Raw genomic sequence first — 27,278 nt, 5'->3', positions numbered from 1 at the left:
CATAAGTAAGCCATGGCCCCTGCCTTTGAAGACCTCACATGGTAGTAGAATTTGGGTTTGGGGTATACTATAGATTTAGCTGAAAATAATGATAATCATAGTGGTAATAATAACCATTATTTAGTTAGCACTTTTTTTTTTTAGAAAATACTGTGTGTTTTATGATATATTGCCATACATTCTTTCAATAATAGTGCGATAAAATGCAACTTACTTGCATTTTAATTAAATAACTTCTTATTTTATTCAGATCCTATCCAATAAAGACAGAATATGCAAATTGACCATCACTTCACGACAAAGATGGTGGCACCCACAGCCAGTAAGGAGGGAATATGCAAATTGACTCAACAAAGATGGCAGCAGCCAGGCGAGGATGCTTGTGTTGTCGCCATGGTGACGACACAGGAGTTCCGCCCTGCCCCGGCTGCTGCAGGCCTCTGGGCAGCGTGTGAAGGTGAAAGGTGGCTCCGGGCTAGAGCAAAGGAGGAAGGCAGCAGCCAGAGCAAAGGCTCAGATCCCGGGTGCCGGCAGCCAGGGGAAGGAAGGCCTATTCTTGCATGAATATTTGTGCATTGGGCCTCTAGTACATATATAAAAGGCTGAGCTGGAAATTGAACCTAAGCCTGTCTGACTTTCCATTGTAACAACTTATCTAGCCATTAAATATGCCTTGGCAAAAGCAAGATATAATTCATAATGGGCTCATAGAAGCCAAGGAAAAAATCTGCCAAAGAAACCATCTTGGTGTGGAAAAGAACAGTTAGAGCAGGACTCACACAATTTCTCAAAACTAAAAGAGGATGGAGCTGGATCTGCCTTTTCTATTTACACACAGAGAAAGCAGCATTCACTGAAGTGGTTGGGTTAGTGGCTGAAGGATACTCTCAGTGGCTGAAGTGCATTATTTCTGAGCTCATCTTCATTCGGAATATCATAGTTCCTTGGTCTCTGAGTCCAATTGTGTCCAACCTCCCAACATTAACCATTTCAAAATATAGTGACATTTTTTGCTTAGATATGAATTAAGAGAACCAGTAGATATGCTTATTAAGTAAAGCAAAGTAAGTTTTACTTTAGGTTTCTTACATCTTTACAAAGTATGCTATAAGGATTCTTTTGATAGTCAAATGCATTTATTTATGTATCCAGTAGATGTCAGCATTGGGCTATTTCTGACCATTTAATGTTTCTATATTAATTTGAAAGAACCATAAATATTCAGTATGAAATATACTGAGATGTAAAATAGCAGGTGCAGCAAATCTGTGGTGAGGATACATTTAATGGGTGAAAGATTCAATATTCCATCTACTGAGCAAACAACTGTATATAAAAACCCCATCTGTAGCTTTTTTATCCATGTCCATTTAAAAAATCAATTTATTTCAAAAAACCAGCATACTATTTTGTAGAAGATAGCTTATACAATTGACAAAATGGATTAGAGTCATTGTCATAAATATAAATATTTGAGTAATTTTAGGTTGCATCTGCTTAAAATCAGAAAGGGACACTGAAAGGTTTTTTTAAAAAACCTCATTAGGATATAATTTCAACCACAAGTTTTTGGCAAAGGGGTTTTTGAGTTACTCTCTTTTCTCTTCAATATTAAGTTTTTAGCTCCTTTGGAGCACCTTAAAACTCCTCCTGGTAATCTATCCCTGTGAAGCCAAATGGATGGGTGATCAACATTAAATGGATGATAAGTATAATTCATGTCTCTACTAGATTCTAAAATTGATATGAATATTTTAGGTTCTTGGCATATAGAACACACGTTTCCTAGGAAATTCCTCAGTTCTGTGGCTGAGCTAAGTAGATCAGGCCAGTGTCAAACAGAAATTGATTAAGAAGTGAAGACATTTTTGTTTCCTGGAGAGTAGAATCTGATTTGTCCAGTCTTTGTCAATTCATTTTATGTAAATATACAGTAGCAGAGAGATGAAAGATAAAAAAACCAAAAAAACCCACCAGAGAAAACATTTAGCACAGCATCTTCATGAAGACATGGAAGACCAAGAGATCTTTCTTGAGATATCAGAGCTAGTGTGTGAGCATGCGTCTTCTTTTATTTAGTTTATTTAACAACAAAAAAGTATATATTTTGAGAACATATGCAATACTTGATAGTAGTCACCGAGAGGAATTAAAGATTGTTCTTATTCTCAAGAACTTTGGAAGAGAAGACAATTGATAAGGAATCAGACACCTTCAGTGAATATCAAAATACATTTTAGCAACTTTAAAGATGAGGCGCAGATAAACGCCACTTAGCTCAGTGAGGTAGGGTCTTCATGATTTCTAGACAATGAGCTATTTCTTGCTTGAAAACTCTTCCAGGAGTTATGTTACCAAACTATGAACAGGCAGCATCATTCTTTGATGGGACAGCACATGGGGTCTGGAGATAGCTTGATTGACCTACTACATTTTTCTCCCCTCAGGTGAGGATTTGTCTAGTCCAATATTTCCCAAGTGCTCATAAATGCCTGTATAATAATCATCTCAGAGATTAGGATTCAGAAGTTTAGGCAGGCTAAGGAACAGAAAAACAAAAATAAAAAGAACAGTAATTTTGAGGCAAAGCCAAATGAAGGAACGACTGATCTAGTCTATACTGAGCTGCCCATATTGGTTAATGTTAAAAATGACATTCAAAGCAAGAAATGACCAACAGCAAGAAATTTGTCATTGTAAGGAACAGTCTTTGGTCCTATAAGAGGTTCATATAGAAATCAAAAGTATAAGTGTAATCTCATTTATGCTCTGTTCTTTCTTATTTATTTATTTTTAAATCTTCATTGTTGAAAGTATTACATATGTCCCCATTCCCCCCCCCGTTGACCCCATCTAGCCTGTCCCTCCTCCCACCCCAGGCCTTCACCACACTATTGTCTGTGTCCATGGGTTCTGCATATATATGTATACAAGGTCTTTGGTTGATCTCTTCCCACCCACTCACCCATCCTTGCCTTCCTTCTAAGATTCTGTTCTTACCCATAAAACTCCTAGGTTACCACGTGTGATGACTACATCCAAAATGAGTGAGTGCTTTCAGGTTTTGGTAATATGTGTATCTGGTCATATCAGTACGTTAAAAATGGCATTCAAAGAATGCTCTATTTCAAAATAATTTAGGTGAATTTCAATGGTCACACAATAGACTGCTCTCTGGAAATGAGAGTTTAGCCGATCTTTTCCTTGCTTTTTTCCTGAATGATGGGGAAGAACACCTTTTTTATGAGCACTATATAATATTTCCAGTCACCTTTTTTCATCTCTTTGGGACAGTGCAGGGAAACACATTAGGTCATAACTCAGTACTGGAGAAATATTCTGATGATGAACCTAGCTTGTTCAAAGCCTCTTTGACATTAATCTGCCATATGCAATCACTGTGTGTGAGATTGAAGATCGTATTTCAGGTCTGTGTTCCAGAACACACAACCTTATCATACACTTCATCCAAATCATTGGAGAGGTATTCCTCTCCAGAAAACAAGTCTAGCAGTGGAAATATGGACAGATTCCAGGGAACACAATGACCTAGTTTCTCAATTTATAGACTACTTGATATCATGATCAGTGACAAAAATTATTGTGTATTCCCCTGAGTTTCTGTGAACTGGAATTATTCACACCAGTGAGGAGAAAATGTGCTTTCATATTCAAGTACCTTTTTATTTGGATTAAGCACCAAACATTCTAAATAATACCTTTGGTATATACTCAACACTCCCTGTTTCTGTATGCAGAGGAGGAAAGGGAATTAGGGTGGAGGGGAGATGGTTATGAGGGTGCTGTTCTTAGAAATTGGGCATAGCAGTTGTTATACTTTGTACAATTAGTTTAGAAATAAAAGTCAAGTTTGCATTTAAATTAATTTATCTTAAGTATATTTATTTTTTTTCAGATTTTATTCATAAAGTTTAAACATTCAAAGCCCAGGTTTTCTCTCTCAAGATTTTAATTTATCTCTTTCCAAGATAAGTTATTTTAGCATATTTATCCATCTTCTTTCATTACTCTTGATACTTTAATTTGCTTTTATCAATCAGTTGCCACTTGCCTGCACTCCTTTCTGCCATGTAAGTAAGGCACTTTCTTTGGTGTTGAAGACCTAAGAAACAGCGGTGCGATATTGAAAGAGTATTGGTTTTTTCCCCCCATGAGTATCCTAGAAATTTAATCTTTTTTACTTGAGGCCATGTATTTTGATTTCAATGGCTAACCTTTGATCACTGTACAAAATACTATCTCACTGATGGGCATTGATTATGAAGTTAATTAAAATGATTGGCTCTAATTAACCACAATCCCATGAAGAAAATGCAGATTTAGGGGTTCAGTTGCTGTTCAGAGAAATAAATATCCTGGTACCTGCTGCTGTTGTGTAATCTCTAGAGGCAGTATATTTATTTTTGCCAGTGAGTCAATCTAGTCTCAGAGGATTTTAGTGTACTTTTGTTGGTGTTAACTGAGAAATGTGAGTGTGTGTATCTTATTTGAATTTTATTCATCATGATAATAAGAGAGATCTGCATACCTTTTAATTCAGGGTTAGCTTTTCTGCTTAATTTTCCCTGCAGTCTGTCAGTGCTTCAAAAACACCAACAATTGATAGATTTCTATACAGCTGCCCAGGCAGCTGTGGTAATGAAATGTGAATGTGCTTTCACAATATCTGGAAACTTCTGCTTGAGATTATAAGCAGAAAGAAAGAACAGCATTTTAAGAAGATGTTGGCATATTCTTCAAATGTTGTTCTGAAAATGATGAAACAAAATAATTTATTATTCTAGGGCTGCTGTAGCTTTATTGGTTTTAACAAGATACCCTCCCATTATAATCCTTTGTGTCTCTGTCTTTCTCTCTCTCTCTCTCTTTAGGGCTCATTATAACAGAAGTCTGGAAATCTGGCTCTCAAAGATGGCACAGTAATAAGCACCAAAGGGTTGGTCTCAAAGAAATGAGATACAATCCTGCATGGGTGAAACACTAGAGAAAAGAAAAAGGCCTTTTTTAGTGTCTTCATGCATATACTCTTATAATATTCAGTGATTTAGAAATTGTTTTCTATAATTTGAGTGAGACAGGTCATGTCTCCACTGAATATGAATACTACAGATTACTTTTTTGTATTATATTAATCTGAGCATGAAATAATTATTCCTAAAAAATAAAGATTTAGAGTCTACATAAAATCAGTATGTTCAGACTGCATTTTTATTATTTTCCTTAAATACATAGAACAGATGTTTTATTTTATTTTGTATATTGGAATTAACAATTGCTGGTCATCCAAAGAAAATCAGTGATAAATAATGTTTAGAAGTACAAACTCAACATGCTGACTCTGTCTCAAGCCTAAGGCAGCCCTGTGTGCGGCTTGCTGTCAGATCCCAGCCAGGGAACAAGCTAGGGGCCCAAATGTCACTGCTGGAAAAATGCAGTATATTCCAGAGTCATTCATTTGGGGCTCTGAGGCTGCCAAGAACTCTGCACTTAAGTTGGCATAGAGAACATTTCAGCAATGAGGGGGGTAAGAGAAGACCACTTCCGCCCACCAGGAACAAAAGGAGATGACTCTTATTAAAACATAATACAGAGATTTTAGAGGCTATAACTGGGGTGTCTAGTTAATGAGATATTTGTTAAGAACCATAGGCAACTAATACTACTTCACCTCAAATTATTAGAACCCTTTTAAGTGAACATCTACACAATATCTTAAAATCTTAAATTTCCACAGGAAATTTTGTCTCAAAATATAACTTAGGAGGAAATATGGACAAAAGAATTATTGAGAAATGTGCTTGAATCTTTTTCCTTTACAAAAAAAAAAAATCCACTGTCTCTCAGACAACATCTAACATTATGAGAAATTCATATTTTTGATTGCCCTAAAATGTAATGTATTTCTTGTATATTTCTGCCTTAACCTTTTAGCCTCAAACTTTATTCCAGGAAGGTAGCTATGAACATACCTATCTTTTTGAGAGTAAAGTTTTATGGAATAACATGCAGGAATAACATATATAACTTTCCTCACTTAATGTAGCGTTTTACTAATTTATCTATTTTGGCTTATGTGAGTATATGCATCAAATTTAAAAGTCTGTAACCCCAAGGAAAGTCCTAAGTATATAACTTAACATAATTTAGTTTATGCAAGTAAATTTTATCAGAAGTTATTAATAATGAATACGCAAGGATCAACGCACTCGCCATCTTAATTTTTAAACGTTTGGATGTAGGGTCAGAACAGATAGCAATACTCTTGCTAAAAAGTCCAAGTATCTCCCTAAGCACAGAAAACAAAGTCAACAAGGCCCAGAATTTTATCTTTTTCAGGTAAATGGTATCAGGTATCAAATTAGAATTGGTTTCATTTGGTTCAGATCAAATTTTGTACCCGTATCATATGTTTGGCATTTTTTTAGGCATAGGGGTTTGGAAATGTTATGAAGATTGTGTAAAACTAGTGTCTTATTCTCAAAGAGCTGATGATGGTTGGGATGTTAAGGTATAAGATCCACACCAAAGACACATGTATTAGGCTGCGTTCACTGGAACAGAGCCCAGCTCAACCCGCACGTGTGAGACATGCAGCTTCTCCCACTGTTCACGTTGATGATTTTTGAATCGGATGCTAAGGGCAAGGATTCTGTGTGTTGTGGTTTGGGTTCCTCCAGAAGCCAACCCTGAGACAGGATTCAAAGGCGATTAGTTTCTCAGGAGGGATGCCAGGAAGTACTTGTAGGAGAATGGGGAAGAAGGACAGGGGATGAAAGAAAGCAAATGGAGGCTGAGATGCTTGTCTGTTATACCTACTTTTGTCTCCCCAATCTCTATAGCAATGCCTAGCCACAGCTATAGAGATTGACCATAATAATTGTGGTCAATAAACAATTATTATGAATGGTGGACGGATGAAGGTGATTTCCTTCCTGGTATCTAGCCAAGTCCCTGATTTCCAAGTTCTAGGAACCCCATAGGAAGGCCCTTGAAGCCCGTCCCTAGGAAACAGGGTTCAGAGATATTTACCAGGGTGGGATGACAGGGTTAGGGAAAGCCTAAAAGAAGCTAGATGCAGTATCATGAAAAGTTTCCATGAGTGAAAAGGGACATAATTTCGATGATAATTACCTTTCCCCCTCTTCTGTCTCATCAGTGGGGATAGGCAGTGGATAGAAGGATAGAACATGATCTATGGGCACCTGGAATCCCATGAAACTGAGATATTTCATGTATTCTCAGAGATACATGGTGGCGTTCACAGTCTCTAACTCCACAGCTCTAAGTCCCCCAGGACAGGCCCTGGGGAGTTTGGCCTTTGTATCCTTAGCTCCCAGGGATTTATTAGCTGAATGAGAGGATGCCACTATGAAATTGCTTGAGGATTTCCTTACTGCCCTGAACGCTAAAATCTGAATGTGAACCACCTAGTACTGAAGGATGATTAAACCTTGGCATCCGTGTTCAGTTTTTGACCCGGCTAACATCTAGAAGATAGGAAACATTAATTCTATCCCGTCTCAGTCAGTATTTGAATTTATGGCCAGAAAAGAACTACTTTAGTTCCTTGAAGCATTTACCTCATCTATAAAATAAGAACTATGGCTTCCTATCACTTAAAGTTGGAGGGATTTACTGACCTTAACCAAATAGTTAGTCTTGTATTATACTTTGCATTCTTAGAATACCTTATTTTTTTTCAAACATGCTATTTGGTCCTTTCAGCAACAAAATGAAGAAAGTGAGACAGCTATTATAAACTCAAGTGGCAGGTTAAATAAAAAAGACACAGGAAAGCCCTTTGAATTATTTAACTCTTATAGCTGGTTAATGACAGAGCCACATGATTTTTAATATATAGACAGGGCATTCAGAACATTTATTTATCTCCTAACATGCACAAGCCTCTGTTCTGTGTATGATATATGAAACCTAATCCACACTCACAACAGCCCTGAGTGGTAGGCTGAAATTTTGGCCTGATTTTTAATTCCTCCCCATCTAATTCTTCACATCATTGTCATGGCCTCATTGTGGGAGAATCATATTTCTCTTCCCCTTGACTTGGCCTTGTGAGCTACTTTACCCAGTTACATGTGGTCCTAACACTATGTATTAGTTAGGGTTCTTCATAAAATCAATAGGGTATATATGATCCTACTTATCATAAACTTATTATAAGGCATTGGCTCACATGATTATGGAGGCTGAGAAGTCTAAGACCCTGTAGGCAGTAAGCTGCAGACACTGGAGAGCCGATGGTACAGTTTTAGTCTGAGTTTGTAGACCTGAGAATCAGGAGAGCCAAGGGTATAAGTTTCAGTCTGAGTTCAATTCCTAAGGCAGGAGAAGACCAATGTCCTAGCTCAAAAACAGACAGACAGTAAAGTCACCCTTCCTGACTTTTCTTTTCTATTCATTCCTTCAACAAATTGGATGAGGCCCACCCACATTGGGGAGGGTGATCTGTTTTGCTCAGTCTACTGATGCCAAAATGAATCTCATCCAGAAACCCCTTCAAGTACACACCCAGAATGATGTTTAGCCAAATATCTGGGCACCCCACAGCTCAGTCAAATTAACACATAAAGTTAACATCATGCTCTGATTTGGGAGGTGATCAAGAAGTCTTCCCAGAGGAGGTGGTGCCTATACTGAGTCTTACCTAAGAGAGAGTATGTATATGTATAGTATTAGCCTAACATATATTAGATGCTTATTAAATGCTAAGTTATTTTTTTTCTGTCTCCTTCAAAAGTCATAAGGACAAGTATTACTTTCTTTGTCTAGTGGAACTTTTCAGGCCATCAAGCATGAGAGATTTTTTTTCCCCCCTCATGTGCTGAACTAAAGAAATGCTGACTCTCTGGCTGATGATGAGGGTCACTGGCATGGTTCACTTGTAATTGCACAACATAATTCCACCCTCAAATCGAATGTTTTTTGATGGTGTTTTAAAATCTCCAACTGCTTTTTACTTATGAGGTGAATTTACAGTGAGTTATGTTACAAGGTAATTTAACCTGACAAGACACACCATACTAAACATTCACAGACACAGTTTTGTTTCTCCCTGGAGAAGAAGCTGTTAGAATAGAGTGGTAATCGCTGTAACATGATCAGCATGGGGGAGATTGATCACACCTAGGAAAGTGACCTCTTGGAGTTTCTTTGCAAAAGGCACACCTTTCCTGTTGATTGATTACACATCATGGTGACCATTCCTGGGTGGGGAAACCCAGTGTGGTCCCTACCTTCTGCTGGCACATGCATATTTTTTTGTGTTGGAGTTCATGCAAGATTGATGTGCAGCAGCTGAACTGTAGGGTCCCAAATATCCAGGCCATGAAAATCCAGCTAGTTTTGGAGAGGGAGAGAAAAAGATGCACTCTCCACAAATATAAATACAAAAAGCCCATGTAAGATGGTGATTAAATTTGAATAAACCCATGGAGGGTGGTCCTTTTCAGAATTGCTGAGGAGGGGATGGAGATGTATTCATGGAAGAAAAGGCCACTGCCCTCTACCTTTTGTGTCCAACATGCCCCGGGGATAGTGGTGTATTCGTAGTTTTCACTTTTGACTTTTATTCCAGATCATTACTCTTCCACTTTCATACAAAATCTCTGTTCATTGAGGCTTACTCCATCCTTCACACAAAATTGTTGGTGTCATCACTTGCCTAACCAGTTATTTTCCCCTCACTCCTTGAAGAAATTGACACTGGCTTTATCGTCCTTTACTTCCTGCCATTTCTCTCCACCCTCCTGAGTACTTACTTCAAGGAGAGTACATCCATTCCAGTCTCTCTGTGCCTTTACCTCCCCACCTTCAGCTATCTTGACCTTTATTTACTCACTCCCCAGAGCAAGTCAGCATCAGTTGTCATCATCTGAAACTGCTTCAATTTTGAAATCCTAATTAAAACCATTGTCGTCTCTGACCACATCTTCCTATCTTTGCCTCTTCCTCTGCATTGTGACTAGCTTTGTTCCTCAACGTTCTTAGGGCTTCTAATCCCTTGATTATTTTACTTTTCCTCTGTTAGCTCCCTCTCACTGTTACTTTCTTACCCAGCCTAAACCCTCTCATCTATTACTTCAAACAATTTTTATTTGTGCTGTTATCCTCAAGTCCCTTACACTGTTTTATGTCTCAGCCATTGGGAAAAATTCTGAACTTTACTTCAATCTGATTTTTCCCCTCTTCTCTTTATCCAGGATAAACATTACTTAAAAAAATGTCAATCATGAAACTCTGAAAATTAATGCCACTTAAATGCTATTAATTCCAATTAAGTTCATGATCTCCAACCTCAGATGGATCAATACCACCTACAATTTTTCTATAGATCCCTCATTACTTTTTCTCCTATTCTGAGCACCAGCTTTCTAAAATGTTTCCAATCTCTTCAAATATCCATGCTTCCTATCTCTCTTCCTCTCAGCAGATGGCTTTGCCTCTGACTTCATCAAGAAAAGAGAAATCACTAGATTGAAACTACTTCAAAGTTCTGCCACCTCACCCACAAACTTATTATATTCAGCCAGTTCTTCTGGTTCTTATATCTCTCAGTGAAAGTGGAAAATGTGATTTTTGTTTTAAAGCTAGTCCTCTATGACTCCATATCTTTTCCCTCTCTTCATGGCTTGCTTATCTAATATATCCAATTTCTTACACTAGAAATTTGTTTCTCACCTTTGACTCTTCATTTTTCCTCATTTTTCATATTAGACAATCACTAAGACTTGTCAAAACTATCTCATAAATATTTCTCAAATTCATATTTTTTCTTCATCCTGCAGTTACTGGGTTGCCACAATAGCCTTTTTATGACCAACCATTTGGCCTCCAGTTGTACCTCAATCCAATCTGTTCTCTGTATCTCAGCCAGAGTGATTTTTCCAAATGCCAGCATGATCCTGTGACTTCCCAGCTTAAAATATTTCTTTGCTCCATGTTGCCTTTAAAGTTCAAAGTCTTTAAAGCAGGTTTCAAGTCTTACCTTATAAACTTACCTCTCTTGCTTTATTTCTCACCAATGCCTCCTACCTAACCTAAACCAAACTAAGCTGTAAATCAATGGGATTTTCACAAATCACAAATGTGAAAAACCTGATCTTATGGTCATGGCACTTGTGGTAGCTTTTACCTTTTTTTTTTAAACCTGTTTTTTATTTTAGGTTTCAACTTAGTACCTCCTCTATGATCTTCAAACTTGACCCTCTCTTCAAGATAGAGTAAGATATCCTTCTTGTGTTTTTCCATTGCATCTTGTATTTTCACCATTTTAGTTCTTATCACACTGCATTGCAATTGTTTGTTTTTCTGTGCTCTCCCATATTAGTCAATGAGATCCTGGCGGGGGGGGGGGGGGGCTGTCTTTTTCACTGGGCTATCCCCAGTGGATTCGACACAAAATAGAGGCTCAATCAATGTTTGTTGACATAACGGATGCCAGTAGCATAGTGACATGTGCTATGGTATTTCTCTGTCCTGAGTTTAGAAAGATATAGATGGTTGGAACCATTGGTAGTCACCTTGAAGAAATAAAGAGAAAATGTGGGCAACTCATTCACCAAAGCAAGGAAGAGAATCAAGAAATATAATCACGACACACTTTAAATTCATGTTCATTTAAAAATAATTTTTATAGGTCCTAGAGTATCAGAAGCCCATGCAAATCCCCAAAATAAAAATTATTTTTAAATGAACATGAATTTAAAGTGTGTCGTGATTATATTTCTTGATTCTCTTCCTTGCTTTGGTGAATGAGTTGCCCACATTTTCTCTTTATTTCTTCAAGGTGACTACCAATGGTTCCAACCATTTATATCTTTCTAAACTCAGGACAGAGAAATACCATAGCACATGTCACTATGCTACTGGCATCTGTTATGTCAACAAACATTGATTGAGCCTCTAGGACATTCAACAAACATTGATTGAGTCTAGGACATTCATTTTCATACATCTGTCTTTGTTATAAATGAGATGATCCTCTATAGAGTTTTTTAGAGGGGAGATGGGTGGGTAAGGGAAGATAATCTCTTGGTTTTGTAGCCATTTTATTCCAGAAAATTTTTCAAACATGATGCTAAGATGTAGTAATTTGTTTTCATGCCAGGTGGTAAGGCTTCTTCCTTCAATAGTGGCATTGTATTAGGAATTACCTATCACAGATAATTTCCAGGAGGACATTTGAAATAGACTATTATATGAAAAGGAATTTTCAAATAGCCAGCTTAAAACTTAAAACTCTTGGATGAGCCTGGCCAGCTTGGCTCAATGGTTGAACATCAACTTATGAACTAGGAGGTCAAGGTTGGATTACTGGTTTGGGCACATGCCTAGGCTTGTTCCCCATTTGGGACGTGCAGGAGGCAGCTAATCAATGAGTCTTTCATCATTGATGTTTCTATCTCTCTTTTCCTCTCCCTTCCTCTCTGAAATCAATAAAAATATAAAATGCCCGTGCACACACACACACACACACACAACCCTCTTGGATAAAATAGTAAAAGGGTGGTTGATCTAATGGACCAGTTGGAAATCTTTGTTACAAATATTATTGCTAAAGATCACTTTTTAGGTCTTTCATAATTCTGGGTTGCACCCACTTACTGCTAGTTTTAGTCATGTTTCAGGGAGGGTATTTGACAATTGAGTACTAATGAGGTTTGGTGTACAAATGTAACCTTCTATCAGGTAGGGCAATTAAAATGTTAGATCTGAAAAAGCACATATTCTGATTTCTGCTTAGGGATGTATTATATTAACTTACATTTGGGCATGCTTTTGCTTTATTCTCTTCAATTAATGACATCTCCCAATTTATTCTCTTGTTCAGGCTAGCTCTTTTCCTCAAGGGCAAATGAAAATAAACCCCAGACCATGGATTTGATCCCATAAAGGATAGTTGGTACTCATTGAACAGAACATAAAAAGACATGCCTTGCTCATGTTCATACTTTAACTAGCTCCTTTTCAATTGTGATTAAAAAAAGAAAAGTGCAAAAATGAGATTGGATAGATTTTTTTCAAGGACATCATTTTCCTCCTGAAAAAAATAAATCAAAGCAGCCTGGTCAAGAGGGAAATATTACTGTTACTGCTTCCCTTTCTTGGATACTCTGGTTTTTTAGAATCCCAGGGTAAGGTAAAGAAAAATGGACCAGTCTGGCTCACAAAACTCTAGGGAACTTATTGTCTTCATAATAATACCAGGATTATAAAAACAAGCAATGTAACAAATTAAGCCTAATTCTAAGGCAGAAACTTTTTTTCCATCATGTATTTCAATTATTTATTTAAAAACAAAAAATGTAAAATTAAACAATGATAATTAAATATAAAAGTACAGACAGAACAATCATGAGAGTACTTAGGACACAGAGAAAGAAAGGAAGCTGAACATGCTATGTCTTCTCGATAGCACAGATTCTTATGATTAGAATTCAATTATTCCATTAATGCAATAATGTCAGTCTATGAACTATAAATTACATGGTCTAATTATTTGGCAGGTTTTGGATCTGACCTTCAATTTTGGTCCTGTATTAGTGTGCTTGGGCTGCTATAAACAAACAAACAAACAAACCCACAGACTATGTGCCTTAAACACAAACATTTATTTTCCCAGTTTTAAAGGCTGGAAAGTTCAAGATCAAGGTTCCAGTAGGGTTTGATTTCTGGTGACAGCTTTTTTCCTGGCTTGCAGACTGCCACTTTTGTGCTCACATGGCCTTTCTTTGAGAGTGCCCAGAGAGAGGGAAATTTATCTCTTCTTGTAAGGCCACCAGTTCTATAAGATTAAGGCTCCACACTTATGACTTCATTTAACCTTAATTATCTCCTTAAGACACTATCTCCAAATACAGTCACATGGAAGGTTAGGGTCTCAACATATGGAATGGGGGGCAGGGGGCACAATTCATTCCATAGCAGGCACTAAAAAGACTAAGAGAGATCATTAGAGTTTAAGAACAAATGTACAGCTCATATGCAGTGACAGGGCTATGAATGAAGAGTATGGAGCAGTTGGAATTTGAATCCCCAAATTTTAATCTATAACTGCTGAAATAAAAGGAGATAAATTGTGTAATGGAAATGAGATGCATCATCTGTTCCTCCTTCAAGAACTTATTGCTGAGCTATTGGGAGTGCTGTTTTCAGACAGATTTCAATGGTCAGCTCCTGCAATTTAGAGAGCTCCTTGCCCAAGGTTACAACTTTCACAACACCGCCAATATCCATAGACTGATCAAGGTAGGGGGGTTACGAGATTGCTATTTTGACACAGCAAGTGACAGCTCTTATGGGCCAGTTTAGCTCCAGAGTGCCCATGGGGTTGGCTGAAGCTATCATCAGGCTGCTTCCTTTTTCTCTGTTTATGGGTATTAATCTGATGGCACAGCCTAATAAATATTCTGCATATCCTTTTTCTCTGTTCTGTGGATGTTAATCTGATGATGCAGCCTAATAAACATTCTGCTATATAATTATATATCCTGTCTCAGAATCTGCTTCCTGAAGAACCTAACCTGAAACCTGTTGTGATCCAGTTCCATATGACTAATCAGTTTAGAACCATTATAAATTACTAGAGGCTTGGTGCACGAATTTGTGCATGGGTGGGATCCAGCCAGCCCACTCTGGTAGGGGACCGGGGGAAGGGGCCACGGCCAGCCAGCCCCGCCCCCTGGTCGAACTCCTGGTCAAGGGGGTAATTTGCATATTAGCCTTTTATTATATAGGATGATCAAAAGCAAAATCATGAGCTGACTTTATGTATAATGACAACTAATTTTTAAAAAAAATATATTTTATTGATTTTTCACAGAGAGAAAGGGAGAGGGATAGAGAGCTAGAAACATCGATGAGAGAGATACATTGACCAGTTGCCTCCTGCACACCCCCCACTGGGGATGTGCCCGCAACCAATGTACATGCCCTTGACCGGAATCGAACCTGGGACCTTTCAGTCCGCAGACCGACGCTCTATCCACTGAGCCAAACCGGTTTCGGCAATGACAACTAATTTTACAGCATGATTCATTTGACCCATCACTGTATCCAAGGATTTCTATTGTTTTTTTTTGTATTTAGTGCACAAATGTATGTGTATATAATTTTTATGAAGTTGGTCACTATATATATATTCATTTGTTTATGTTTGTTTATTATTAGGTCTTTCTTCCATGTCAGTACCTAGACAGTTTCACAATACATAGACAGTTTCAACTATCCCTCCCAATTTTTTTTTTTTCTTTTTAGGGTTTGGGTTGATTTTATTTATTTTTATTATAATATACAAAATAAATCTATTACCAAATTGTAGATATGAAATAATTAGCCATTTACATGCAATAAACATTAATATTTCAAGAAAAATGATTTTAAATATAATAATATTACCAAAACTGTACTAACATACTATAATATCACAAAAGTTATAGGAAATATAAAAAATATGCAAATAACAGGATTATTTCTATTATATTCTAAAATATTTTTTTTTCTCTGGCTCTATTTTTGTTCATCAGTTTATGTTGTTCATTATATTTCACAAATGAGTGAGATCATGTGATACTTATCTTTCTCTGACTGGCTTATTTCGCTTAGTATAATGCTCTTCCTGTCCATCCATGCTGTTGCAAATGGTAAGAGTTCATTCTTTTTTACAGCAGCATAGTGTTCCATTGTGTAGATGTATCACAGTTTTATAATGCACTCATCTGCTGATGGGCACTTAGCCTGTTTCCAAATCTTAGCTGTTGTAAATTGTGCTGCTATGAAAATAGGGGTGCATATATCCTTTCTGATTGGTGTTTCTGATTTCTTGGGATATATTCTAGAGGTGGGATTACTGGGTCAAATAGGAGTTCAATTTTTAATTTTTTGAGAAAACACCATACTGTTTTCCACAGTGGCTGCACCAGTCTGCATTCCTACCAGCAGCACATGAGGGTTCCTTTTTCTCTGCATCTTCACCAGCACTTGTCATTTGTTGATTTGTTGATGATAGCCATTCTGACAGGTGTGAGGTGGTACCTCATTGTTGTTTTGATTTGCATCTCTGGGAAGATCAGTGATTTTGAGCATGTTTTCATAGGTCTTTTGGCTTTCTGTATGTCCCCTTTCCAAAAGTGTCTATTTAGGTCCTTTGCCCATTTTTTGATTGGGTTGTTTATCTTCCTTTTGTTAAGTTGTATGAATTCCCTGTAAATTTTGGAGATTAACCCCTTATTGGAGATAACATTGACAAATATGTTCTCCCATGAAGTGGGCTTTATTGTTGTTTTATTGATGGTTTCTTTTGCTGTGCAGAAGTTTTTTATTTTGATGTAGTCCCATTTGTTTATTTTCTCCTTAGTTTACATTGTCCTAGGAGTATCAATAAAGATATTACTATGACATATGTCTGATATTTTGCTGCCTATGGATTCTTCCAAGATTTTTATGGTTTTCCATTTTATGTTTAAGTTCTTTATGATTTTGAGTATATTTTTGTGTATGGTGTAAGTTGGTGGTCTAGTTTCATTTTTTTGCATGTATCTGCCCAATTTTCTCAACACCATTTATTGAAGAGACTGTCTTGACTCCATTGTATGCTCTTGCCTCCTTTGTCAAATATTAATTGAGCATAATGGCTTGGGTTGATTTCTGGGTTCTCTGTTCTGTTCCATTGATCTATATGTTTGTTCTTGTGCCAGTACCAGGCAGTTTTTGAGAACAGTGGCTTTGTAATATAGCTTGATATCTGGTATTGTGATCCCTCCAACTTTGTTCTTCTTTCTCAGGATTGCTGTGGCTATTCGGGGTCTTTTTTTATTCTATATAAATTTGGGAGAGTTTGTTCTAGGTCTGTGAAATATGCTATTGGTATCTTAATGTGGATTACATTGAATCTATAGATTGCTTTGGGTAGTATGGAAATTTTAATGATGTTGATTCTACCAATCCATGAACATGGTATGTTCTTCCATTTGTTTATGTCTCCCTCTATTCTTTTTTCAATGTCCTCCAGAATTCTGAGTATAGGTCTCTTACTTCCTTAATTAAGTTTATTCCTAGGTATCTTAATTTTTGTGTTGCAATGGTAAATGGTATTTTTTTTTAGTTTCTCTTTCTGTAAGTTCATTATTGGTGTATAAAAAAGCCATAGATTTCTGGGTGTTAATTTTGTATCCTGCTACATTGCCGAATTCATTTATTAAGTCTAGTAGTTTTTTGATGGAGTCTTTGGGGTTTTCTATGTACAATATCATGTCATCTGCTAATAATGACAGTTTTACTTCTTATTTTCCAATTTAGATGCCTTTTATTTCTTCTTGTCTGATCACTATGCCTAGCACTTCCAGTATTATGTCAAACAGAAGTGGTGAAAGTGGGAATCCCTGTCTTGTTCCTGTTCTTAGGGGAAATGGTTTTAGTTTTTACTCATATGATGTTGGCTGTAGGTTAGTCATATATGGCCTTTATCAGGTTGAGATATGCCCCCTCTATTCCCACTTTGCTGAGAAAATGGGTGTTGGATTTTGTCGAATGCTTTCTCTGCATCTATTTATATGATCATATGATTTTTGTCTTTTAATTTGTTTGTGTGATGTATCACATTTATTGATTTGTGAATATCGTACCAGACTTGCATCCTTGGAATAAATCCCACTTGATCTTGGTGTATGATCTTTTTAATGTATTGCTGGATGCAATTTACTTATATTTTGTTGAGGATTTTAGCATCTATGTTCATCAGGGATATTGGCCTGTAATTCTCTTTCTTTGTAGTGTCTTTATCTGGTTGTGGAATTAGGATAATGCTGGCCTCATAAAAAGAGTTTGGAAGTGTTCCTTCCTCTTTGATTTTCTGAAATAGTTTGAGGAGTATAGGTGTTAGTTCTTTGGATGTTTGGTAAAACTCCCCTGTGAAGCCATCCAGACCTGGGCTTTTGTTTGGTGGGAGGTTTATGATTTCTGCTTCTATTTCATCAGTTGTTATTGGCCTATTCAGGTTCCTCCCAAAATTTTTAATTTGAGGTATACCAATCCTTTAGAAAAGTTGTGAGACTATTCTTTATCTAAATAATCAATCATAAATAGTTTGCCATGTTTTCTCTCTTTCAGCATGTGTGTGCATAGACATATATACTCATATGTATATATATATATATATATATACACATCTATATATATATCTATTAACTGTCAATTAAGAGCGAGTTGCAAACCTCAGGACAGTTTACCCTTAAATACTTTAGTATATTTCCTAAGCATAAGAATTTTCACTTAATAGAACCAAAATACAAATAATTACCATACTTCAAATATTTAATATTGTTATAGTATTTCTAATACATAATCCATCTTCAACCTCTACCATTTATCTCAAAACATGTGTTGTTGTTTTTGATTTGATGTCCAATAAAAGATGATATACTGAGTTTTAGTTGCTTGTCTTAGTATTCTTTAATTTTTCCTTTTCCTTTTTTTTATAACATTACCATTTTTTAAGGGTTCAGGCTGGTTATTCTGTACAATGATCTACCATTTACAAACATGTAAATTGTTTGTTCAGTGCACAAACACGTCTGAGGGATCCACACATTACAACATCTAGAAGTGGGTAAATGGGATTAAACTAAGTGGGGAGGTGAGAAGGGAGAAAAGCTGAGCTGAGCTACCATCCTGGAGAGGAGAGGATTCAGCCTGGAAGAGCAAAGAGATACAATGAGCATTCCTGCATAAGTGGGTAGGACTAGCTGAGGCTGAGCCCAGTGACCTGGGATGGAGAGAGGTGTGGCCACAGTTGTTTGACAATTTGTATTCCAGACAGAGAAACAAAGCCACAGAACTTGGCCACCATCCCTGAACCTCCCAGAGCTTACCTCCCTCACTCATCAAGTTGGGATGCAGAGCACATTATCTGCAAACTCAAGAAATAGCACTACAGAAACACTTCTATTCCTAAATGAAGGGCACACTCTGTAACTAATTGAAGGGTTGGATGGGGTCCACTGAGGTCCAAGGTTGCCATTGTGGGAAAGGCATAGCAACAAAGGAAGTGGCTGAGTTCTCCTAGCTTATCCCACTCCCACATATAGAGGTTGCACTGCCAGTGGCATCTGACTACGGGGTCAGCACTGGGATTTCACAGATTTGGAAGCCTCATTGCTCAACACATTCCTCTGTGGAGTTGTTCCCCTGGGACAAGAACAACCAGATCACAAGGGAGGCACCCATATTCCTAGGGAATACAGGCCATTTTCCACCACCCTGCAGAAACCTGAAAAGCCAGGTAAGTGCAAGAGAGCTAAAAAAACAACCCAAACTTGTGATTCAGCGCCACCTACTGGAAAGCAATAGAAAGACTTATCATGACTAACATAGGCATTAAGATTGACATTTCTTTAGTAGATTTACTAGAGAAATGCCACCCCTACATAGATGCATAGACAGAGAAAGAATCCACCAAATACCACGAATAACTAAGGTAATGAGGCAGCTCAGAAAGAAAAAAATCTCCATAAAATAAACTTAAAGACATGGAAATATGTGATTTAAATGACAGAGAATTCAAGATTGCATTTCTGAAAAAAACTCAACAAGATGATACTTAGGTAGGTAGTTCAATGAACTCTGAAACAAAATCAGAGAACAAAATGAGTACTTTATACCAAAAATACTGAAACTTTAAAAAAGACACAAATAGAAATTCTGAATATGAAAGAGATAAAGAATGAACTAGTGAACATAGAAAATAGAGCTGACCAGATGGAGGAAAAAATTAGTGACATCAAAGATAGAAATCTAGAAATGATGCAGAGGAAAAAAGAACTTGTTAATGAAAAAAATCAAAGAACTTTATGAGAACTATCTGACTCCATCAGAAAGAGCAATATAAGAATGATAAGCATACCAGAAGAAGAAGAAAGGGAGAAAGGAAAAAAGAGCCTATTAAAAATAAATACTTGGCAAGAACTTTCCAAACCTATGGAAAGAACTAGGTCCTCAAATACAAGAAGCAAACAGAATACCTAATTACATCAATTCAAAAAGGCCTTCTCCAAGGCACATTGTATTAAAACTGTCAAAAATTAATGACAAAGTAAGAATTCTCAAGGTAGCCATGGAAAAGAGGAAAGTAACCTATAAAGGAAAACCCATTAGGTTGTTGAACTTCTCAGCAGAAGCTCTACAAGCTATAAGAGAGTAGAACCAAATATTTATACTAACAAAAGAGAAATTACCAGTAAAAAATAATATATCCACCAAAGTTATCCTTTAGATATGAAGAAGAAATAAAAATGTTTTCAGACATTAAAAAAGCTGAGGAAATTTATCACTACAAGACATCCATTGCAGGAAATATTCAAAGGAGTTATTCTACCTGAAACTAACAAACAAACAAACAAACAAAAAAAGTCACAAAAGTACTATTAAGACCACCAACAAACTCACAGCATAAACAGGGATAATTTGTGACAAAAAAAGAACAACAAAAAAATCATGAAAGGACAGGTAAAAGTCTGAATTTGTAAAAAAAAATATGGAGATTAAGTGTATTTAAAAGAAAAAGGACTACTATGTATATGAAACTTTTTTTCGTAAACCTAATGCTAACCACCTACACAAAAAAACAACCCAAAATTGAGACAAATAACTTAAAAAAGAGGAAATAGAGAAGAAAGGAGTTACACCACTAAACAAAAATAACAGACAGAAATACAAAAGAAAAAAATCAATGAAGGCATAGAACTGCCAAAAAACAAAAGATATAATGCTATAAGAAATCTTTATACATCAATGATTATCCAAAATTTAAATGGGCTGAATTTACCAATAAAACTGCACAGAGTAGCAGTTTGGAAAAACAAAACAAAACCATATGGTGTTTTCAGGAGACACATCCAAGTTGCAAAGACAGAGATAGAATCAAAGTGAAAGGGTGGAAAATGACTCTTCAAGCAAATAACATCTACAGAAGTTTTTATCATTACAGGCCTATCGCAAGAAACAAAACAAAAAAATCATAAGTAAACAACCTAACATTACATCTTAAAGAACTAGAAAAAGAAGAACAAAAGAAGCGCAAAGTCAGCAAAAGAAAGAAAATAAAATTAGAGCAGAATTGAATGAAATTGAGAACAAAAACACTATATAAAAATTAATAAAACAAGGAGCTGGTTCTTTGAAAAGATTAATATAATAGAAAAACTCCTGGCTAGACTTACTAAGGAAAAAGAGAAAAGACCCATATAAATGAAATCAGAAATGAGAGAGGAGAAATGACCACAGACATCAGAGAAGAACAAAGGATCATACTAGAATACTAAGAAAAACTAAATGACACCAAATTCAATAACTTAGAAGAAATGGATAGTTTTCTAGAAATATATAACCTTCCTAGACTGAATCATGAAGAATTGGAATACCTAAATAGACCAACCAACAATGAGGAAATTGAGACAACCTGAGACAACTATCAAAACCTTCCCTGGAAAAAAAGCCCAGGACCAGATGGCTTTACTAGTGAATTATATCAAACATTCAAAGAAGTTTTGATACCTATCCTTCTCAAACTCTTCAAAAAATTGAGTAAAAGGCAATACTTTCTAACACATTTCATGAGGCCAACATAACCCTGATACCAAATGCTGGAAAGAATAACACAAAAAAAGAAAACTACAGACTAATATCTCTGATGAATACAGATGCAAAAATCCTAAATAAAATACTAGCAAATAGAATACAACAATACATTTAAAAATAACACACCACAATTAAGTGGAGTTCATTTCAGGAGCACAAGGATGGGTCAACATATGCAAATTGATAAATGTCAGTCACCACATTAACCAAATAAAGGATAAAAATCACATGATTTTATTAATAGAAGCAGAAAAAGTATTTGATAAGATACAGCGTCTATGTATGATTAAAACACTCAATAAAATGGGTATAGAGGGAAAGTACCTCAACATAATAAAGGCCATGTTTGACAAACCCTAAGCTAATATAATCAATGGTGAAAAACTGAAAGCTTTTCCTCTAAGATCATGAACAAGAGGGTAAGTCCACTCTCACCACTCCTAGCCAGAGCAATTAGGCAGGAAAAGAAATTAGAAGCATCCATTGAAAAGTAAAAAGTAAAAGTATCACTATTTGCAGGTGATATGATTCTTTATATAGAAAACCCTAAAAACTTTACTAAAAAAGTATTATAAACAATAAACAAATACAGTAAAGTTGCAGGGTAAAAATCAATCTACAAAAATTCACTGCATTCTTCTTTCTATGCTAACAATGAAATTTCAGAAAAAATGAAATGAAAAATAATTCCTTTTGTAATTGCAACAAAAAGAATAAAATACCTAAGAATAAATTTAACAAAACACGTTAAAGACCTACAGAGCTTTATTATAAGAGATTGAAAAAGACACAATACAATGAAAAGAGATATTCTGTGTCCATGGGTTGGAAGAATCAACAGAGTTAAAATGTCCATATTATCCAAAGCAATATACAGATTTAATGCAATCCTAATAAAAATCCCAATGACATTTTTAAAGAAATAGAACAAAAAAAATCATAAGTAAACAACTGATTTGTATGGAACCACAAAAGACCCCAAATAGTCAAAGCAATCCTGAGAAAAAAGAAATGAAGCCATGGGTATCACATTACCTGACCTCAAATTATACTATAGAGCAATGATAATCAATACAGCATGATGGTATTGGCAGAAACAGACACACAGACTTATGGAACAGATCAGAGAGCCCAGAAATAAAACCACATGTATATGGGCAAATACTTTTTGACAAAGAAGCCAAAAACATACAATGGAGAAAAGAAAACCTCTTCAATAAATAGTGCTGGGAAAATTGGAACGCCACATTAAAAAATAAAAAAGAAAAGAAAGGAAGAAAGAAAAGAAGGAAGGAAGGGAGAAAGAAAGGAAAAAAGAAAAAAAGAAAGAAGAAACTAGACTACAGTTTGTCCCCATATAAAAAAATTAATTCAAAATGGATCAAAGACCTGGAAACAAATTACATAGAAGAAAACATAGGCACTAAACTTATGGACCTTGGTCATAGAGAACATTTTATGAATTTGACTCCATAGGCAAGGAAAGTAAAGGCAAAAATAAATGAACGGGACTACATTTAACTAAAAAGCTCTTGCACAGCAAAGAAACTGCCAACAAAAGAAAAAGAACGCCAAGCAAATGGGAGAAGTTCTGATAAGGGGTTAATATCCAAAATATATAAAGAACTCATATAATTCAATACCAAGCAAACAATCCAATTAAAAAAAGGGCAGAGGACATGAACAGACACTTCTCCCAAAAAGACACACAAATGGCCAAAAGATATATGAAAAGAGGCTCAACTTTACTAGCTATTAGGAAAATACAAATAAGAACTACAATGAGATACTACAATGAGATACTTCCTCTTTTGGGTACCTATCCAAAAAATTTGAAAACATTATTTGCAAAGATATATGCACCCCTATGTTCATTACAGCATTATTCACAGTGGCCAAGGCATGGAAACAACCAAAGTGTCCTTTGATAGATGATTGGATAAAGAAATGTGGTACATATATACAATGGAATACTACTCAGCCATAAGGAAAGATGAAATACTGCCATTTGTGGTAACATGGATAAAACTTGAGAATATCATGCTAAGTGAAAAAAAACTCAGTCAGAAAAAGCTAAGAACCATATGATTTCACTCATACATGGGATATAAAATGGGAATTCATGAACACAGACAATAGTATAGTGGCTACCAGAGTGAAGGGGGTGGGGTTTGGTAAAGGCTAAAGGGAGTCAAATATGGTGACAAAAGATGATTTGATTTTGGGTGGTGGGCATACAATGCAATATACCGATCATGTATCATAGAAATGTACACTTAAAACCTATATAATCTTATTAACCAACGTCACTCCAACACATTTAATAAAAAATATTATAATACATGTAAAAAAAGATTTGGAGGAAGTGAACTTGTAAATATGACATTCATTCTCAACTCAAAAATATCCTTAGAAGTACTATTTAGGTATCTTCTTCCTGTGGCCTTTTGTTATTTTATGTCACACAATATCTACCCAAAAATACTTAGGAAATTTCCTTCATGGATACTAGCATTCTTACCCTCTTATCATCTAAGATATTGCTTGTTTCTTCCTCAGTGCCCTGTGAAACTAAATTAGATCAGATGAACATCAACATTACATAAATCCTGTATATCAAGTGGAAGAAAAGTGAAGGTAAACCTTAAAGACATACTGTAATGCAGAAAGTCACCAGAGGCCTTCTTCAAAATTAGAAAGGGAAAGGATATTTCAGATCATATTGATAAAGAAAAAGAAAATAAAAAGGGGAGAGGCACAAATATAATCAAATTGTCTGCAAATTACTGTGAATAGTTCATTCCAATCCAAGTGGAGTATTTCTCTTCTAACATTTGAATGAGACAGTTTGGGTTTAAAATTCTTGCTCCTCCCTTTTATTATTGTTTGATCCAGGATAAAATAATTAAATTCCCTAAGCCTTATTTTCCTCATTTATTTAATGGGGATAATAACACCTAAATTGTATAATTTTTATTAGAAATATTGAATGCTCAATTCCTAACTTTCAGTAGGCATTAAACAAGTGGTATCTACTGTTATAACTATTACTAATGAACCTTTTTATGGTGCTTTGAAGTGTATAGGCAACATTCACATCAGACATTCTCTCATTTGATTCTTGCAAAAAATTTTTTTTTACAGATAGGAAGTGGAGGCTCAGCAAGATTAGCAAAATTAGCAACTTGCCAAGTCACAAGATTATAAATATTAAAGCTGAAACCCAAACCCAAGTCTTTTAATTTTTAACTTGTACTCCTTTCACTATACAACATTAAGTGAAGAATAAAGCAATTGTGCCATCTTCCTACACAAAGAAAATATTTATTTTTAATGTCTCCAAAGTAGATGAATAGATAGTAGACACCTCACTTATGCAATGATTATAGTAATAAAAAATGGTAGACTTGAAATCAAAGAAAATAAACCATTAAACAGATTGCAATAAACAATGTTTCTTAGAAACGAAATAATTATCTCAACATTTCTTTAGAGAAGCTATCATCCCAAAATGTGTTCCTAAAGACCCAACCACTGTTTCTTTGTCTTTTTTTAAGAGCTACAACAAGATGGGTTTTGGGAACATGATTACTAGATATTCTAGCACTATTTGGCAGAAATTCATGCTTGTTATACAATCAATTATTCTTTTTAGTTGGCTTTGTGGGCAATTGTTTATACTCAATTGAGTAATTAATTATTCAATCAATTAAATAACCATTTAAATATGTAAGCTATGTACTGGCTTGTGCCTACATAAACTGGCTTATGTCTACATGATTTTTTAATCTATTAGAAGACAGTCAAATAAATACATATATAAATAAATAAAATAAATACTTATTGAGCTCCTATTATATGCCTTGTACTGTGCTAAACCCTGGAGATGAACAGCAACAACAAAAGACTCACTTATTGCCCTCAACATGATTATAGTTTGTTGGAAAGAAAAATGTAAACAATGAAATATGTAATGTACACAAAAGAAGTTCAGTGACAGCTAGTTTGTGATATAGGTCACAAAAATAACAAAAACACCTCATTTCAGGATTCCATAGATTTAATTAGGAACTTCGTTCTTTTTCTACAAAGATCTGAAGGGAGTCCGTGAAGATTATCCACTTTCAGAACAGGTTCAACCACGGGGATGAGCCATGGCCCTTTCGATATTTCCCTGCTTGGAGTTATATCTTTATGGAGTTGGAGTTTGTTTCCTGTAGAGTCAGCAAAATGACTTGGCCTTTTATATGACTTTTGAATGAACTCTGTCAAATTATATGGCATGGGTATAGAATGGTGGACTGATATATATATTGGTTTCCACTGGATTGCTTTCCTCACAGAATAAAGTCGGGTTGGGATGAAGGTGCCAAAGAAAGTGAGGCTGATATTCAGAGGCCATCAAGATGTGTTCTGATACCTGGACAAAAGTGACCCTTTCAGTATGACTTTTCTCTCTGACCATCTGCTTTGTTAGGCAGTCAGAATCATATGAGTCCTAAATCATAGCTCTTTTGGTTTATAAAGCATTTTCATGGGTCACTTCATCATACAACAACCCCACGAAATAACACAGGCAGTACTTTATCCTTCCCTGTCAGATGGAAAAGTTGAAAGAGAGCAAGTTTATTCACATATAGTACAAAGGTTGAACTGAAAGTAAAACCCTGCTATTCAGGCTCTAAAATGTTTGCTTTTTTTTTTTTTTTTTACTCCAGCACACCAGCTTCATGCTGTGCAATCCCAAATATTATGGTGTCTTATTTTTTGCTCTTCTTTTCTTCTTCTACTCTCTTCCCCTTCTCTTTTGCTCTTCTCTTCCTGCCCCTTCTTCTTCCTCACTCCATTCTCCATTTCTCATTCTTTGCCTCCCCTAACCTCCCCTCCCCTCCCTTCCTCTCCTTTCCCCCCTTTCCTTTCTTTCTCTATCCTTTCCATTTCTCCTCTTTCTTCTCCTGCTCTCTTCTATATTCTTCTGCTTAAAATTTAGAACTAGACTGACATTGGCTAGCTGAGGGAACCTTCATCAAACTGTTCCTGCTCTAGAGGTTTAAATCAGGAGGGCTATCCATATCAAAGAAGTATATAGAAAGGATTATATTTATAAATTATAAACCAGGATATGTAGGCTACCTGGGTTGGAATGGAACTTCAGGCATTTCTGATTCTTCCACTGAGAAGTTGATCTCCCTGAGTCCTAATATTCAAGCCTGTAAGTGGCAGATGGTTGGCGGCCAAGGCAGCAAGGAATACCTTTCATGGAAAAGAGTGAGAGAGAAGTAATATGGGTTTTTGTACGCTGACAGCTCTTGCAAACAGTCCCAATATTATTTCTGCTCCTGCCCATTTCTGGGAGATTCGGAGCAAAAGTAGACCAACTAGAAACATCTGTGTATAAAGCATAACAAAAATTATATGTACACATATGTGATGTGGATTATACAAGGATGACATTTTTTTTTTTTTTTTGCTGGTGCTCTGCAGGATTGGAAGAATAGCTAGGAAGTGGGAGACTGAACAGAAAAGTCATCCTAAGCACAGTATTTCCATTTTTCTTTTCTAAACATGAAATAATAAGCTTTCCATTTCCTGTGCCTATTTTGTTA

Source organism: Cnephaeus nilssonii (assembly GCF_951640355.1).
Source record: "Cnephaeus nilssonii genome assembly, chromosome: 7".
In the NCBI taxonomy this organism is placed as follows: Eukaryota; Metazoa; Chordata; class Mammalia; order Chiroptera; family Vespertilionidae; genus Cnephaeus; species Cnephaeus nilssonii.
The sequence above is the reverse complement of the archived record's forward strand: the minus strand, read 5'-3'. Positions refer to the sequence as shown.